Source organism: Sus scrofa, chromosome 5 (genome assembly GCF_000003025.6).
Source record: "Sus scrofa isolate TJ Tabasco breed Duroc chromosome 5, Sscrofa11.1, whole genome shotgun sequence".
NCBI classification, from domain to species: domain Eukaryota; kingdom Metazoa; phylum Chordata; class Mammalia; order Artiodactyla; family Suidae; genus Sus; species Sus scrofa.
The window spans coordinates 3,927,261-3,942,547 of NC_010447.5; the positions used below are offsets into that span (position 1 = coordinate 3,927,261).

The 15,287-nt window shown below is 50.7% G+C and overlaps 1 long non-coding RNA gene across 1 annotated transcript; it reads left to right on the plus strand.

Annotated features, from left to right (window-relative positions):
• On the plus strand, window positions 4-9,483 carry LOC102160181. The gene is made up of 4 exons (XR_303325.3): window positions 4-566; window positions 2,491-2,587; window positions 8,527-8,594; window positions 9,283-9,483. It is a non-coding gene; the product is annotated as an uncharacterized LOC102160181 (long non-coding RNA).

The window sequence follows — 15,287 nt, forward strand, 5'->3', positions numbered from 1 at the left end:
GGGGCCCCCTCCCTCCTGGCGTCCCCCCGCCCCGCCCCAGCAGCGCGCGGGCCCAGGGCCGGGGAGAGAGCAGGGACCCTCGAACTGCTCCCTGTGGGGAGTGGCGAAGGGGGGCGCTTTCGGAGCGTAGCACCCCCACCCCCCTCATCCCCCCTCATCCCCCCTCATCCCCCCTCAACCCCCCTCATCCCCCGCCCAGGGCTCGGGTGAAACTCGATCCCCTCCCCCCCCCCGTGGGCGGGCTGGGTAGCAAAGGTTAGCTCCGCCCAACTCTGCGGGCAGGGCGGGGGAGGGGGCCCGGGGCGGCGGGGGGCCCGTGGGTAGGAAGAGCGTTTTTTGGGGGGGGGAGTAAGGGGAGGCTCCGGTCCCCAAAGAACCCCCACCCCCACCCCGAACGCACTGCCTGCTCGTTTCCCGCTCTCGATCTCCCTGCGCGCCGGCTCCCAGGGTTCTGCGAGTCGGTGGCTGCCCCCGGTGTGTCCTGGGCTGCGTACCGGCCCTGCCCTCAGGGGACCCCCAGTTAGTCCTGCCGCAGACAGACGCCATCAACCAACATCCCAACACCGGTGAGTGTGATGAACCCCCAACTCCCAAGCTCGAGGGAAAAGCGATTCCTTTGGCTGACGAGGAAACAGCCTTGGAGCTGGACCTGCAAGAGCCACCTCTTTGTGTAGCGATTCATGACTGCCACCAGTCAATGGTTACTGAGGACGATTTAGTCTGTAGACTGTTTAAAAGAATAACAAAAACAAAATGTGGGCAGGGGAAGATGAGGAGCCATGGAATGAGACCCACATGACATTAGCCAAGTGTAGATGTCGCCTGACCCAGCAGTCTTACCCCAGTTTACACCCAGCAGAAAGGCATACACGTGTCTGTGCTCCAGAGACAGAAGGGCATGCAGCAGAGGGTTCACTGCAGCACAGTTCATAAGAGCTTCCAACTGGGAAGGGCCCAGCCTCACCAGCAGCAGGGTGAGAACACTGGCCAGTCAGCGTGGAGCAGGACACAGCCCTGAAAAGTGAGAGCCCTACAACCAGGGCAGAAACAGGGACGGTTCTCGGAAACCATGGTTCTCAGATGGTTCTCAGCCCCCATGGAGCTGGACGCCAAAGAGCTCTAATGGCCAGATTCTCTTGTTATAAAGAACAGGAACGGTGCTCGCTTCCAGAGCACATATACTCAAATTGGAATGATATAAAGAAGATCAGTGTGGCCCCGGAGCAAGGATGACATGCAAAGTCCTGAAGTGTTCCGTGTTTTAACTGTTGCATTCGGAGGGGTTGACCAGTGGGGCCCTGCTGTGCAGCACAGGGAACTGTATCTAATCACTTGTGATGGAACGTGGTGGAGGATCATGTGAGAAAAAGAATGTATATACATGTATAACCGGGTCCCCTTCCTGTAGAGCAGAAATTGACAGAAGATTGTAAATCAACTATAGTAAAAACAGTTTTTTTAATAAATGAAAAAAAAAAAAAAAACAGGAGCAAGTTAGGAGTTAGGAGAGTGACGGCTCTGGGGATGAGTTAGGAATTGCAGGGGACATGAGGAGGCTTTCAAGAGGTGGGGGGCAGGGGACTGGTTAGGATGTTTTTAAAATCTGTCTCTTGGTTTCAAGGTTGGGTTCAGTTTGTGCAAATTGATCAAGCTATTTACTTATGATATGTGCCCTTTTCTGAATGAATACTCCTTTTTTTTTTTTTTTTTTTTTTTGCTTTTTGCTTTTTAGGGCCACACCCATGGGATATGGAAGTTCCCAGGCTAGGGATCCGATCAGAGGTACAGCTGCTGGCTTATACCCCAGCCACAGCAACTTAGGATTCAAGCGACATCTGCTACCTACACCACAGCTCACAGCAAGGCCAGATCCCCAACCCACTGATCGAGGCCAGGGATCAAACCTACATTCTCATAGATAGTACTGGGATTCATTTCTTTTGTGCCACACAGGAACTCCCTATTTTTTTTTTGTGCACCCACTGCATGTGGAAGCTCTCTCACCAGGGAGTGAACGCACACCACAGCAGAGACCCTAGCCTCTGCAGAGACGACGTTGGATCCTTAACCCACTGCACCACGAGAGAGCTCCTGAATGCTGCATTTAAAAATCAGAAACAGAGGGAGTTCCGGTTATGGCACGACGGGTTACGAACCAGACTAGCATCCATGAGGATGCAGGTTTGATCCTTGGCTTCCCTCAGTGGGTTAAAGATCCAGCGTTGCCTGGGCTATGGTCTCGGTTACAGGCTTAACTCAGATCCTGTGTTGCTGTGGCTGTGGTGTAGGCCGGCCAGCTGCAGCTCGGACGGGGCCCTAGCCTGGGAACCTCCACGTGCCACAGGTATGGCCCTAGAAAGACAAAAAAAAAAAAAAAAAAAAGGCTACATAAAAGCTATGTTTATGTAGCTACACATCAAAAGAGAACTCGATGAAAGTGGATGTTGTGTTTGACTAGTGAAAAGGTTATTCTTAATTTTTAATTTTTAGGAAACACTTGAGAGGGAGAGGACTCATTGTCCTGGAAATCTGGAGCCACATATAATTCCTACACCTGCCCTGGACTCTGGGTTTCTTGGCAACCAAGGTAAAAAGCCATCTCATGAGCGCTTACGCAGCCCCTGTTTGTTTCCTCATCAGAGGAAGTGTGGCAAAGACAAGGTTCTTTTTGGCCCTAAATTCGAATCCTTTTCCTTCTGGGTCTTTAAGTAAAGGGACGGGAAACATGACGAGCAATGCATTTGCTTCTATTTTGCGGAAGATGGGATGGTCCTAAGGAGGTTCCATTTGAGGGACTGGGGACGGGGAGGCCCCCCCCCATCTGGTCCCCGGTCCAGGGCTCCATGATCCACCCCTAGGGTTCTGCTCCAAGCAGGAGGCCATTCATTGTGTCCTGTTGTGACAGCCCAGCTTTCTCTCCTCTCAGAGGAGCAGAACAAATGGTCACCCTGCCCCCGTAACGAATCATTCGCTGTTTGTTTGAAAGATGACTCTTGGCACACGTGAACTGTTTCTCTCCCCAAGTCAGAAAGCAAATGGCTTTGACACTGCCCAGCCTCTGCAGGACAGGGCTGCTGTGGTTCTTGCACCTGGGTGGTTTCCTGAGGGCAGCAGCTGCCCTGGCTTCTGCCCACCCCTCCAGGCGCATCCTGGCCCTGCAGCCCTCACCTGGAGGTGGCGGCCCCCGGGCCTTTGCACGGCTCCTAGAACCCAACTAAGCACCTCCCCCTCCCTCCTCTCAGCTTTGCCTCCCTCTCCTGTCCTTCGGGTCTCAGCTGAGATGCCACCCCCTTTATGACACTTATCCTGCTTCATGCTCCTGTCTTTCTCTGTTAAAGGGCGGTTTTCTCTCCACCCGCTAGCCCATACGCTCCCTGAGGGCAGGGGCTGTGTCTGCATACCTTTGGTGCTCATTAAATCCTGTTGAGTGTATGAAGGGTGAAAGCCGTGTCTTTGGCACCTGGCCGTGCAGCATGTGAGAAGAGCTCAGCTTTGAGGCAGAGCCATGCCCAGCATCAGGGCCTCTACTGAGATGGGCATTCCCACCCCACCACCCCCGACATGATGCCTGGCTGGAGACCGCCTCTCAAGGAGACGGCAGAGCTGGTACCCTGTATGGCCCCGGGCACTGCCCTCTGCCATCCTAGGAGGTGGCCAAAAGCTGCCGTCTCCATTCCCAGACCCACTCACCCAGTCCCTTCTCTGCTACGCTGGTGTCTCTCCTCGCTGACAAAAAAATTCCATCCCTTCCAGTGTGCTCCCCAGAACGAGAGCTTCCAAATGATGCCACGTACACAAACTGGAGGGCCCCTGGGTTCTCCCCGCCCTCAGTGGACATCCCTCTCCTGACTCCCACACCCTTGAACCTGTGCCCCCCCCCCAAAGCTTGGCTCCTCCACGTTCCTATCTTAGGTCAGGTGGTGACCAGGGAGTGACCGGAAGTCCCTGACTGGTCCCATGACCCCTGTGATGCTTCAGGATGCAGCTCCCAGCTGCCCCCCACCTTTGCACATCTCCAGCTTTAATCCCACTTCACACGCACAGCCAGCGTGAGGAAGGTGTGCCCTCCCCTCTGCGTGAACCCTGTTTCACGGCAGGGAAAGCAGAACCAGAGTGGAACCTGCCGGCCTCACGTGGACCAGCTGCTAGGCCAGGAAACACCCCCGGCATGCCTGGGTCCTGAGTCCACACGTTCATCACCACCCCCCAGCGCCCACCCAGCACAGTGGCAGGTGCTTGGTTAGTGTTACGGGCGAAACTGAGTCATTCCCCCCCCACCCCCCGCCTGCCCCACCAAAAGCCACAAGCTGAAACCCTAACCCCTAGTGCTTCTGAATGTGACTCTTTGGAGTCGGGGCCTCTGAAGAGGTGATTCAGTTAGAGCAGGTCATTAGAGGGGTCCCCAATCCAGGGTGGCTGGGGTCCTTAGAAGAAGGGACAAGGACACAGACACACACAGAGGAAAGACTCTGTGAGGACACAGGGTGAGAAGGACCATCTACAAGCCAAAGAGAGCAACGTCAGAAGGGACAGACACCTGCATCTCCAACTTCTGGCTTCTAGAACAGAGGAGACAAGTTTCTAAGTCCCCAGGCTGTGGTTCTTTGTTACGCAGCTCTAGCTGACTAATAGAGTTAGAGAGGGTGGGAGAGAGGTCTTCTGTGTGTGGCAGGGAAGGAAGCGGGTGAGGAGCCACGACGGCCCAGGGAGCTGGAGAACCTCAGCTTTGCCGGGACTCTCCAGGGACCAGAAGAAGGATTATCAGGGCAAATTCAAATAAAACCACCATCAGTGCTCCAGTTGTGGCTCAGCAGGTTATGAGCCCAACTAGTATCCATGAGGATATAAGTTCCATCCTTGGCCTCGCTCAGTGGGTTAAGGATGCCGTGACCTGTTGTATAGGTCCCCGATGTGGCTTGGATCTGGCGTTGCTGTGGCTGCAGCGTAAGCCAGCAGCTGCAGCTCCAATTCGGTCCCTAGCCTAGGAACGTTCATATGCTGTGAGTGCAGCCCTGAAAAAGAAAGAAAAGGAAAAAAAGCACCGTCATTTTGTGTGTTTGTTTTGTGGCCCCACCCATGGCACATGGAAGGTCCTGGGCCAGGAATGGATTGAATCCAAGCCACAGCTGCCACCTACCCTCCCGCTGCAGCCACCACGGGCTCCTTAACCCACTTTGCCACAGTGGGAACTCCCACCATCCTTTACGTTCATATGAAAACATAGTTCTTGAGCAGCTGTACTCTGCTTTGAAGACGAAAGCTCCTGCCCCACACAGACAAAAGCCCAGAAAACAGAAAAGCCCATGAGGACCGGAGGTTGGGCAGGGGGCGTGCATGATGCTTGGCTGTCCCAAGAGCCAAAGATAAGGGGAAGGGGAAACGCGATTGTTAAAAAGATTAAACGCATCAGAACTCCTGCGGTCAAAAAAGACGAGGAGGAGGAGGAGGAGAAGCCACCACAGGACCGTGAATCGCCTGTAATTTTGTTTTGGCAAAATGAAACTCTAACTGCTGAGGTTCTGGAAAAATTGTCCCCAGACCCCCTGGGGGCAGCTGTGGCGCCTGAGACGGCCCTGGATTTGGGGATGTGCTGGTGTCCGGGAGATGGGCTTTCCTCCTGTCGCTGGCCATGCACTGAAGGGGGGTAACCTTTGCATCCGCTGCCCGTCCCGCAGAATGAAGGCGACTGTAACCGATCTGCACGCTCTCCCCACCTTTGCCGGAGACATTCCTCACTTCAAAGCCTGGTGGGGAGGCCCTGCTTTCTTCCCTCTCCAGAAGCTAAACTCTCACGTCTCCCTGCCAGCCTCCCCCAAAGCTGCGCTGCGGGCCTCTGACCAAGGCGAGGCCGCCTCACGTAACTGCCCCAGATTTTGTAGAGGCAGCTGGGGATGGAAAGCATCAGAGTTGGAGGCGAATCCATTTTGTGAGCAGCTAGAAGCAGCAGCAGCAGCCGCCGCACAAATGTGGAATTTCTGGAGTCGACATTGGAAGCAGAGCGGGCGGTGGTGTCCGGTGTCGCGTGGCCTGGTGCCAGGGGGCAGTGACTTCACCTGTCGGGTTTTGTGGCCTGAATCTGGCTGTAGCCCCGGCTTTACACCAAATGAGCCTGGTCTAACTCAGCTTTTAGGTTTGGTCTGCAGGCTAGTCCTAATAATTCTACGAGCTGCCCAATACCATTTCAAGAAATTTCTTTCTGTTTCCATCGGCCAGAGCAGGTTCCGCAACTAAGAGTCCTGACTGATACTGGGATGTCACAGAATTGGTGGAGGGGTGGGCGGTCCCCTGGAGATGGTGGACACTGAACCGGGGGCTTAATTTGATCCCATCTGGATGTAATATCTGAGCATGACTTGAGTTGCCTCTGGTCAGGGGAAAGTTAATAACTTGCAGTTGTATGGGAGAGAGTTGAGTTGAATTAAGAAAAACAAGTTTGTATGTAAGAAACAAGAGGATCTGGGTGTTTTGAGCAGCTCGGGGTTGGGGGGGCGTGGTAGGTACCTTTACCAAATGAAGCCCAGCCCCCTCTTCTTTGAGATCTCCAACTTTTATGAACATTTTGCAGGTTTCTTTCTTTCTTTTTTTTTTTTTAAGGGCCACACACTCAGCATATGGAAGTTCCCAGGCCAAGGACCGAATCTGAGCCACAGCTGCAGCAATGCCAGATCCTTTAACCCACTGCCCAGGGCCGGGGATCGAACCCGAGCCTCTGCGGTGACCCAAACTGCTGTAGTTGGTTTCTTAACCCACTGCACCACAGTGGGAACTCCTGGCAGTTTTTTTTTTTAAGCGCAGATTTTACTTACGTCTTACTACTTTAATTCCGAGCACTTTATGTGTTTCATTGTCATTCTGAATAGAATAGTTTTTCCATCATGCTTTATAATTTGTCATTGCTGATGTAAAGGAAAGCAAATAAAATTTCACATATTTATTATTTACAATCATATTTATTGCCATGAGATTTTTAATAGAAATATCAACTTAAATGGAAACACAACAACTAGGGTGTAATATGGAGTAATAGTTAAGGAGTTCCCATTGTGGCTCAGTGGTCATGAACCTGGTTAGTATCCATGAAGAGGTGGGTTCAATCCCTGGCCTCGCTCAGTAGGTTAAGTGTCCAATGTTGCTGTGAGCTGTGGTGTAGGTCGCAGATGTGGCTCGGATCCTGCTTTGCTGTGGCTATGGTGTAGACTGGCAGCTTTAGCTCCGATTTGATTCCTGGGAACTTGCATATGCCCTGGGTTCAGCCCTAAAAAGCAAAAAAAACCAACCAAACAAACAAAAAAACAAAAAGAGGAATGGTTAAGTGAATACATGACAGATTCCCACTATGGAATATCACGTAACTCTTTAAATTTAAACTATGTAGACTGTTGCCACAGAGGTATTTGTTTTTTAATAAAATAAAAATGAAAGCAGAACTTAAAGTTTCATATACGTTAGGCTTTGGTAAAATACATATAAATATGGGGAAATATCGGAAGAAAAAGGCAGCATCATTAGGGTAGTGGCGTTTTGTAGGTCTTTCAACACTAAACATGTTACTCTGTACGTGTGTTACTTTTACACTGAAAAAAACATCTAAAACAGGCCCTGTTCCATTCTGCAGAACTTGTCTCTGTTGTTTTTTTTTTTTTTTTTTTCCTGTCTTTTTGTCCTTTTAAGGCCCCACCCGCAGCATATGGAGGTTCCCAGCCTAGGGGTCGAATCAGAGCTGTTGCTGCCGACCTACACCACGGTCACAGCAACGAGGGATCCAAGCCACGTCTACAACCTACACCACAGCTCACGGCAACGCCGGATCCTTAACCCACGGAGCGAGGCCAGGGATCGAACCCGCATCCTCGTGGTTCCTCGTCGAATTCGTTTCCGCTGCCCCACGACAGGAACTCCTGCAGAACTTGTCTTTACCAAGTCCCCAGTTCTGTCTGTCTCCTAGGAAAACCAGCCATTGTTTCTTTGTTTTGACTTCTTTTAGGTTTATAATATACTTTAACCCTGACCACGTTGCAAACAGTGGGGAAGACGGGGAAAAAGAATTACCCCGGATCCCATCCTCTTGACACAAGTGGAATTGTGGTGTCTTTATTTCCAGTATTTTATATGCATCGTTTACATAGCTCGTCTCGGGGTACAGAGTTGGTAACCCGATTTCCTTAATTAACATTCTCTCCTAACCAAGCTCGGCGTGGCTGCAAAGCCTCCACAGCCGTCCCGCCCGCTGGCCAATAAAACCCCATCCAGTCGCGGAAATGGCCTCAGCTCATTCCTCTATTGCATATTCGGGCGGATTCCAGTTTCTTTGCTGGTCGAAGAAATACTGCACAGACCGTTTATTTGTTCGTGAGCCTTTCCATGGTGGGATTATTTCTTTAGGACAGATTCCCAGACGTCAGACGAGTGGGTCAAAGGCCACACTGAACTGAACGAGCATGCGTCTCTTTCTCCGTTGGCCCCAGCCACCTGCCGTTCGCTGGAAGGACACATGGTTCTAATTAGAGGCCTGAACTTTGCTCATAGGTTCCAGCTGCGTGCATGGGGGAGCCGCTGGGGTCTCCGCAACCAGAGCAAGCTCGTTCAGCTAAAAGGTGGGTGCCGGGAGTCTCTGTACGTCGTGTTCCAAAGAACGCAGCAAGCTTCTGATTGTGTGCATTCATATTTTCAGAAAATCTGTTTAGCCACGAGCCTTCCCAAGTGTCTGCTTTGCTTAGCAAGGAGCAGGCCCACCAGACCGCCTTACCGTTGTCCCTCCCTGCCACTCAGGGTTTATGAAAGCCTTTCGTCCGTCTTTGCTGCAAACTGTCCCCATTCTACAGATGAGGAAAACTGAGGCTCGAATGGGTGAAAGTGTGTGACCACACAGTAGTTAAGTAGCAAAGCCAGTGCTGGATCCGGTCCCTCCAGCTCCAGGGCCATTTCAGAATCCATCCGTGTTGGATGGGATTTGTTGATCCGCAGACACTGAGCACAGATCTGTGTCAGGCCCTTTGAGAGCCAGAGGGGTCAGGCCTGGCTCCCTGGAGGCTCGTGGTCTGGGGGAGACCACAGGTGCCCTTGGTAGAAGCAGGCTGCAGGGGACAGGCACTCTCAGGGGTGCCCAGCAGAAGTCGGCCAGGCAGGCGAAGGTGAGAGGGAAACAGAGGAGGAAGGGCTGGTGCATTTGACCCGCTGGGGCCTGGGCCTGGCTCTCAGGAAGCTCAGCTCCCCATCTCCCCATGGAGACAGCCTGTGAGGCAAACCCTAAAGGAAGCTGATCCGGATTCCCTGTACACACAGAGTGCCAGGGGACCAGGTTGGAGACCCGGACTCACGCATGGCAGTGTCTTCTGACCGCTAAGAGCAAGCCTTGACCGCACAGACCTCTGCTGAAGCCCTACCTCCACCCCGCGCTGGCTGGATGACCTTGGGCAGGTCACCTGCTCTGAGCCGCAGCGGGTAACCTTTCTTGATAAAAAAAGGTTATTGATATCACCTTCATACGGGTGTTGGGAGGATTAACTCGGATACCGTATATAAAGCGTCTAGACCTGTGCTTAGCACGTGGAACCGTTCTGCTGAGTGTTAGCTGTGACGGAGAAGTGGGGGAGCGGGAAGAGGAGGATGTAGGGGCCGCTGATCTTGGAAGGCTTCATGGAGACCCTGAGACGGGAGCCGGGAAGGGGATGCAGGGTCCCGTGGGCAGAGTCCCGTGGGCAGAGAGGTGCCCAAAGCAGAGAGAACAGCCAAGGTTTGGAGAGAGGCCCTGGCTTCTCCAGATGGGCCTGGCGTTCCTGTGTTGTTTGCAGCTCTCTCCTGGGATGTCTCTGTGGAGCCCTGACTGAGGGCCCGGCACCGCGCCACCTGTTGGCACATCATCAGCTCAGATCCTCCTAGAAACCTTGGGAGAACTGCCATTGCACAGACAGAGTCACTGGGGCATGGGGCGGGGGTGGGGAGCTGGAAGAACCCTGGATCCAGGTGTGCCCTCTGCTCAGGGCACAAGGTGGCCTTTTCCAATGCCTTGCCTGTGGCCGATGGCCCTGGCTTCTTCTGCTTAGCTGGAAGGCCCTCACCTTCCTTTGGGCCACTAGGTTTTGCTCAGGGCTGCTTCCCGCTTCCTCTTGTGGCCATGCATTGGGTGTGGCCAGGAGAAGCCTTGCATGCACTGCCAGCTTTACAGCAAGATCCCGGGCCAAGCACCCCGGCTGTCCTGGAGGGCCAAGATATTTGTGGCTGTGGCCATGGCACTGCCCAGAGCCCAGCCAGCCCCACGCCCACTGCTCCCTCCTGCAGTGCCCGGGACAGTTGGGCCACAGCAAGGGGATCTTGCCGTGTCTCTGCTGGCTCCTCGCTGTCTGCAGGACCCGGTCCAGGACCTCAGACTGCTGCACGGGGCCTGGAACACTCTGCCCTGCATCCCTCAGTTACATCTTCAGCCTCTTCTTTCTGCACACCCAGCAAATGGCTCACTCATCCATTCACTCAACAGGTATTCTCTTGAAGATAATGTTATTTCTCCATCCTTACTCCCACTCCCAGTGGCTTTAAATACTGTGCTTTGTTTTTCAACTGCTTGTTCTGCTTAGAATGTGCTTTTCTTTGTATTTATCCTGTTTGGGGTACATTGAGCTTCCTGAATCTGGGGGGCAGGGAACATCCTGTTCTGATCACAGAGACACAGCGATGCCTGGAGACATGGTCCCGCCCAAAGGAGGTCACAGGTGTGAACCAAACAAGGGAAGGGCAATTCCATGTGCTTCATCTATGACAGACGGACACACGGGGACAAGGACATCCAGAGGAGAGGGGACAGGTAACCCAGACGAGGGGCAGAGTGGTCTCCCCAGAGAGGGATCATCCCACTGGAGTCCCGACGAACAGGTGAGAACCACCTGGGGAAGAGGAGGATGTTCCGGATGGAAGCCACCAGCACGTGCTCTCTGCACCGACCTCTAGGGGGCGACCTCTGCCCCAACAGCCCTGGGGTTCAGGATCCACCCCCGCACTTCTCTGGGGGGTCCATGGCCCCCAGCAGGTTGGGAGGGAGGAAGGGGCTGCCAGGCACGTGGCCCACCAGGACTCAGCAGCACCAGTTTCTCAAGCAGCTCTTGGCTTTCAAGGCACCACCTCTGCCCTGAGTTCCAAAAGTCCATCCTGAAACGAAGGCAGCACCGTAGCCTTTGCCCTGAGGCGTGGATCACACTCCTGCACACCCATCTGTTTTAACACATCTCCTTTTTTGTTTGTTTTATTTGGTTTTTTTTTTTTTTTTTTTTTTTTTTTTGGTTGGTCGGTTAGTGGTTTTTTTTGCTGTTTTTTTGTTTTTTTGTTTTTTTGTTTTTTTTTTTTTGTATTTTGGCCATACCCACGGCCTTCAGAAGTTCCGGGGCCAGGGATCGAACCCGAGCCACAGCAGTGACCACGCTGGATCCTTAAGCCCCTGCACCACCAGGGAACCCCTAACACGCGTCTTAATGTCAAATGTTTTAAATAATCCATTCAACTGGTATCACTAAGCGCCTGACGCTGTCTGACCTGGAGCGAGGGATTGAAAATGAAGAAATCATTGAGTCCCAGTCCTGCCCTTGGGGAAGAGGCTGATGAGAAACATTTGGGGGCCAGCCATTGGGCAGACTGCTTTCAAGCCAATGTGCTGTAATTTTATTTCTTTCTCTTTTTTTCTCCCTCCACATGGGGTTAAGCTTTAGAAGTATGTTTGGCCAGTACTTTTAACAACCTGCCCTGCTCCCAGCCAGTATTGGTTATCGGTCTGAAAGAACATTGGAAGCAAGGCTGTCCAAAAGGCAGGAAAGTCTTGGGAAGTGTATGATCTCATAATTCTACGCCTGGTCTTAAATACCAGTTTTCCAGGTGTAAGTCTTGGCAATTTAGAATCACAGGAGGGACGTGGGCCAAACACGCAAAAGCAAGCCCAAACCAAAAAAAAAAAAAAAAAAAAAAAAAAAGTGTGTATATTCAAAACTATCATTATCTATGCAAGCGTGAACCCTGAAATCACATCTGAGCCGTTCCCTGGAGAATGTGGCTATTTTTTATGGCAGGTTTTATACAGACCTAATCTTTTTCTGCACACAAAAATCATTTGAATAAAACGTCCCCACACACTCACGTTCTAGACAAGAGAGCATCTGTTGGCAATTCTGAGGTCTTATGACTTCATTCTGAAGCCAGGGGAAAATTCAAAGTATCGTTTTTGAACTTCGATGGAGAAATGAAACAGCCCATGAAGATAGGAGATCTCCTTTAGAGGGACCAGCAAGAATTTGTTCTGAGTTATGCAGAATTCATGAGACTTCAGAACTGATCCAAAACCGTTTTTGTTTTAAAAAGTGAAGTCAGGAGTTCCCGTCATGGCGCAGTGGTTAACGAATCCGACTAGGAACCATGAGGTTGTGGGTTCGGTCCCTGCCCTTGCTCAGTGGGTTAACGATCCGGCGTTGCCATGAGCTGTGGTGTAGGTTGCAGACGCGGCTCGGATCCCACATTGCTGTGGCTCTGGCGTAGGCTGGCAGCTACAGCTCCGATTGGACCCCTAGCCTAGGAATCTCCATATGCCACGGGAGTGGCCCAAAGAAACAGCAAAAAGACAAAAAAAAAAAAAAAAAAAAAAAGTGAAGTCATCACCAAGACTTAACACGAGGGGCTCTGGTGCCTGAGGACCCTCTGGGCTCTAACACAACAGGATCACACCTCCCCTTTCAAAACCCCGCACCGTATCCACTCGCTGATCGAGTGTGCTGGAAAAGATCCCGTATTCCATGGGAGCCGCTTTTGCCCAGTGTTGATGCTCAGGCCTTTGAGCAACAAGCCTTTGCTTCTTTAGTTTGACATGGAAAGATGTGAATGGAAAGATTTCCAAAATGCAGGACACATTTCCTTTTGCCTGGAGAAACAGAGCCTGAGTTTCTTTCAGGATGTTTTTCTCTGAAGGTTTCTAGCCATGATGACGACGGGCAGGACTGCGTCTGGCTCAGCTCTGGGCACCGGGCCCCCGGTCCCACCCAGGACAGACACGCCGTCAAGGTTTGGGGCTTGAGCTTTTCCGTAAGTGGCATTCAGAAGATGAAAAGAGAGGGAAGTGTGGTTCCAAGCGGCTTGGGATGAACGGCTATGGGTACTATGACCTCTTCTCAATGCATCTGCTCCCCAAACGGAGGAGGGTCGGGGTAGGGGCGGTGGTGAGAGAGCCCCGAGAAGGAATCCCAGCTCATGCATGCTTTGGCCCGCTCGCCAGGAAATGCTGCCCCAAGACTGTGCACGGCCAGCAGGAATGCTAACTGGGCCTGGACCGATAAGAATATCACCAGGCGTTTCTATTCTGTCCGTCCCTTTTGATAAGGACCGACCACTTTGCTGGGCAATGGCCACGTGACAGCATAACTCTCCCCTCCCCCCCCTTGCTTTCTAAACATGCTGATGCTTCATGAGAAGCTTGCAAAAACCTCAGGATAGTAGGAGCAAATCGAAGAGAAACGAGGCAGGGAGAGAGAGTGAATTGATGCTAGGAGAGCAAACAGAGCCACGTATATACAGTAATTTCTCAGTCTGACAGGGCTCATGACATACCCTCCACCCTCTTCTCTTCTCCATGTCCTGAAAAATATGGAATGAGAATTGTCTATAGGGGTTGTCTGCAAGGGTCACTGCAGACAAGTTTGTTTAAAGTGCGAAGCTGAATGCTTTGCTTTTCAGCCACAGACCCCACCCCTCCCTATTGCCCTCAGCTCTTTCACCTATTTATATCACCGGTCCGGTCTTAAAGCCATCTGAACTTGAAACCCTTGGTCTTGAAGCACAAATGTATTCACCCTACAGGTATTAAGTCCCTACCATATTGGCAGAGGTTGGGGGAAGATCCAGAGACTAACAGATGAATTCTATAAGACAGTTAAGGAAAAAATAAGGTCGATTTTACACAAACTCTTCAGAACATAGAAAAGGAGGGGCTACTTCTCAACCCATATTATAAGGCCAGCACTACGCTCTTACCAAACTAGGCAAGGGCACTACAAGAAAAGGAAATTGTGGCTCAATATCCCTTAGGAATATAGACACAAAAATCCTTAAGAAGATACGATCAAATCAAATCCAGTACTACATATATATATGTATACACACACACACACAGTATAATGCATCATGACCAGTTGGAATTATCACAGAAATACAAGGTATGTTTAACATTTAAAATTAATCAACATAATTTACTATATCCACATAAGCCATAAAATCATATATGGCTTATGTCAATATAGTAGAGGCAGGGATCGAACCCACATCCTCCTGGTTACTAGTGGGTCCTTTACTGCTGAGCCACAATGGGAACTCCTAACCATGTGCTTTTTAACTTAATATTTACATGGTACCTCTCTTTCTACCCTTTTGCTTTTAATGTTGACTCTGTTATTGTCAGCAGGTTTCTTATAGACGGCACATAGTTGGGTCATTTTTAGAATTCCCTCTCCCTATTTCCTTTTTTTTAATGGCCAATTTCTGTCATTTAATTGGCCTTAAATGGTCAATGATCATTTACAGTTAATATCAGGATTGATGGTTAGGGCTTAAGTCGGCCAATTTGTTTTTTGTTTTATATTTGTTCTACTTTTTTGGGTTTTTTTTTTTCTTTTTTTTTTTTGGCCATTCCCACAGCATGCCCAAGTTCCTGGGCCAGGGAGGGACCCTGCACCATAACAGCAACCTGAGCCACAGCAGCGACACTACCAGTTCCCTAACCCACGAAGCCACCAGGAAACTCCTATTTATTCTATTTTTTCTTTGTTTTTCTGTTTTCTTTTTCCTGTCATTTTGTGAGTTAATTGAACAGTCCTTAGGGGTCCATTTTTATTATTTATAGTGGTTTTTCATACATTGCTTTATGTAACTATTTTGGCAGGCCTTCTAGGTATTACATTATACACACAGATTATCAATCTCACCGGTAAGAGTAAGTATGGACCGCTCATCTCCCTGTAGGTCCCTTTACTCTTGCCTCTTACGGTTGTTTTAAATGGTTCCTCTACATAAATTTAGAACCACATCAGACAGTGTTAGGATTTTTGCGTCAATGCCAAACATAATTTGGAAAACTCAAGAGAACACAACTCTGTCACACTTCCCTGTATTTTCCTTCCTTTCCTAACGTTCCAAGAACTCATTTATTCCTTCCTGCTGACAAAAATCTCTGTAGCAATTCTTTTAGGATAGGTCTATGAGAAAATTTTCTCTTAGTTTTCTTTTATCTGATACTGCCTTGGTTTCCTTTAACGCCTACAGAATATTTT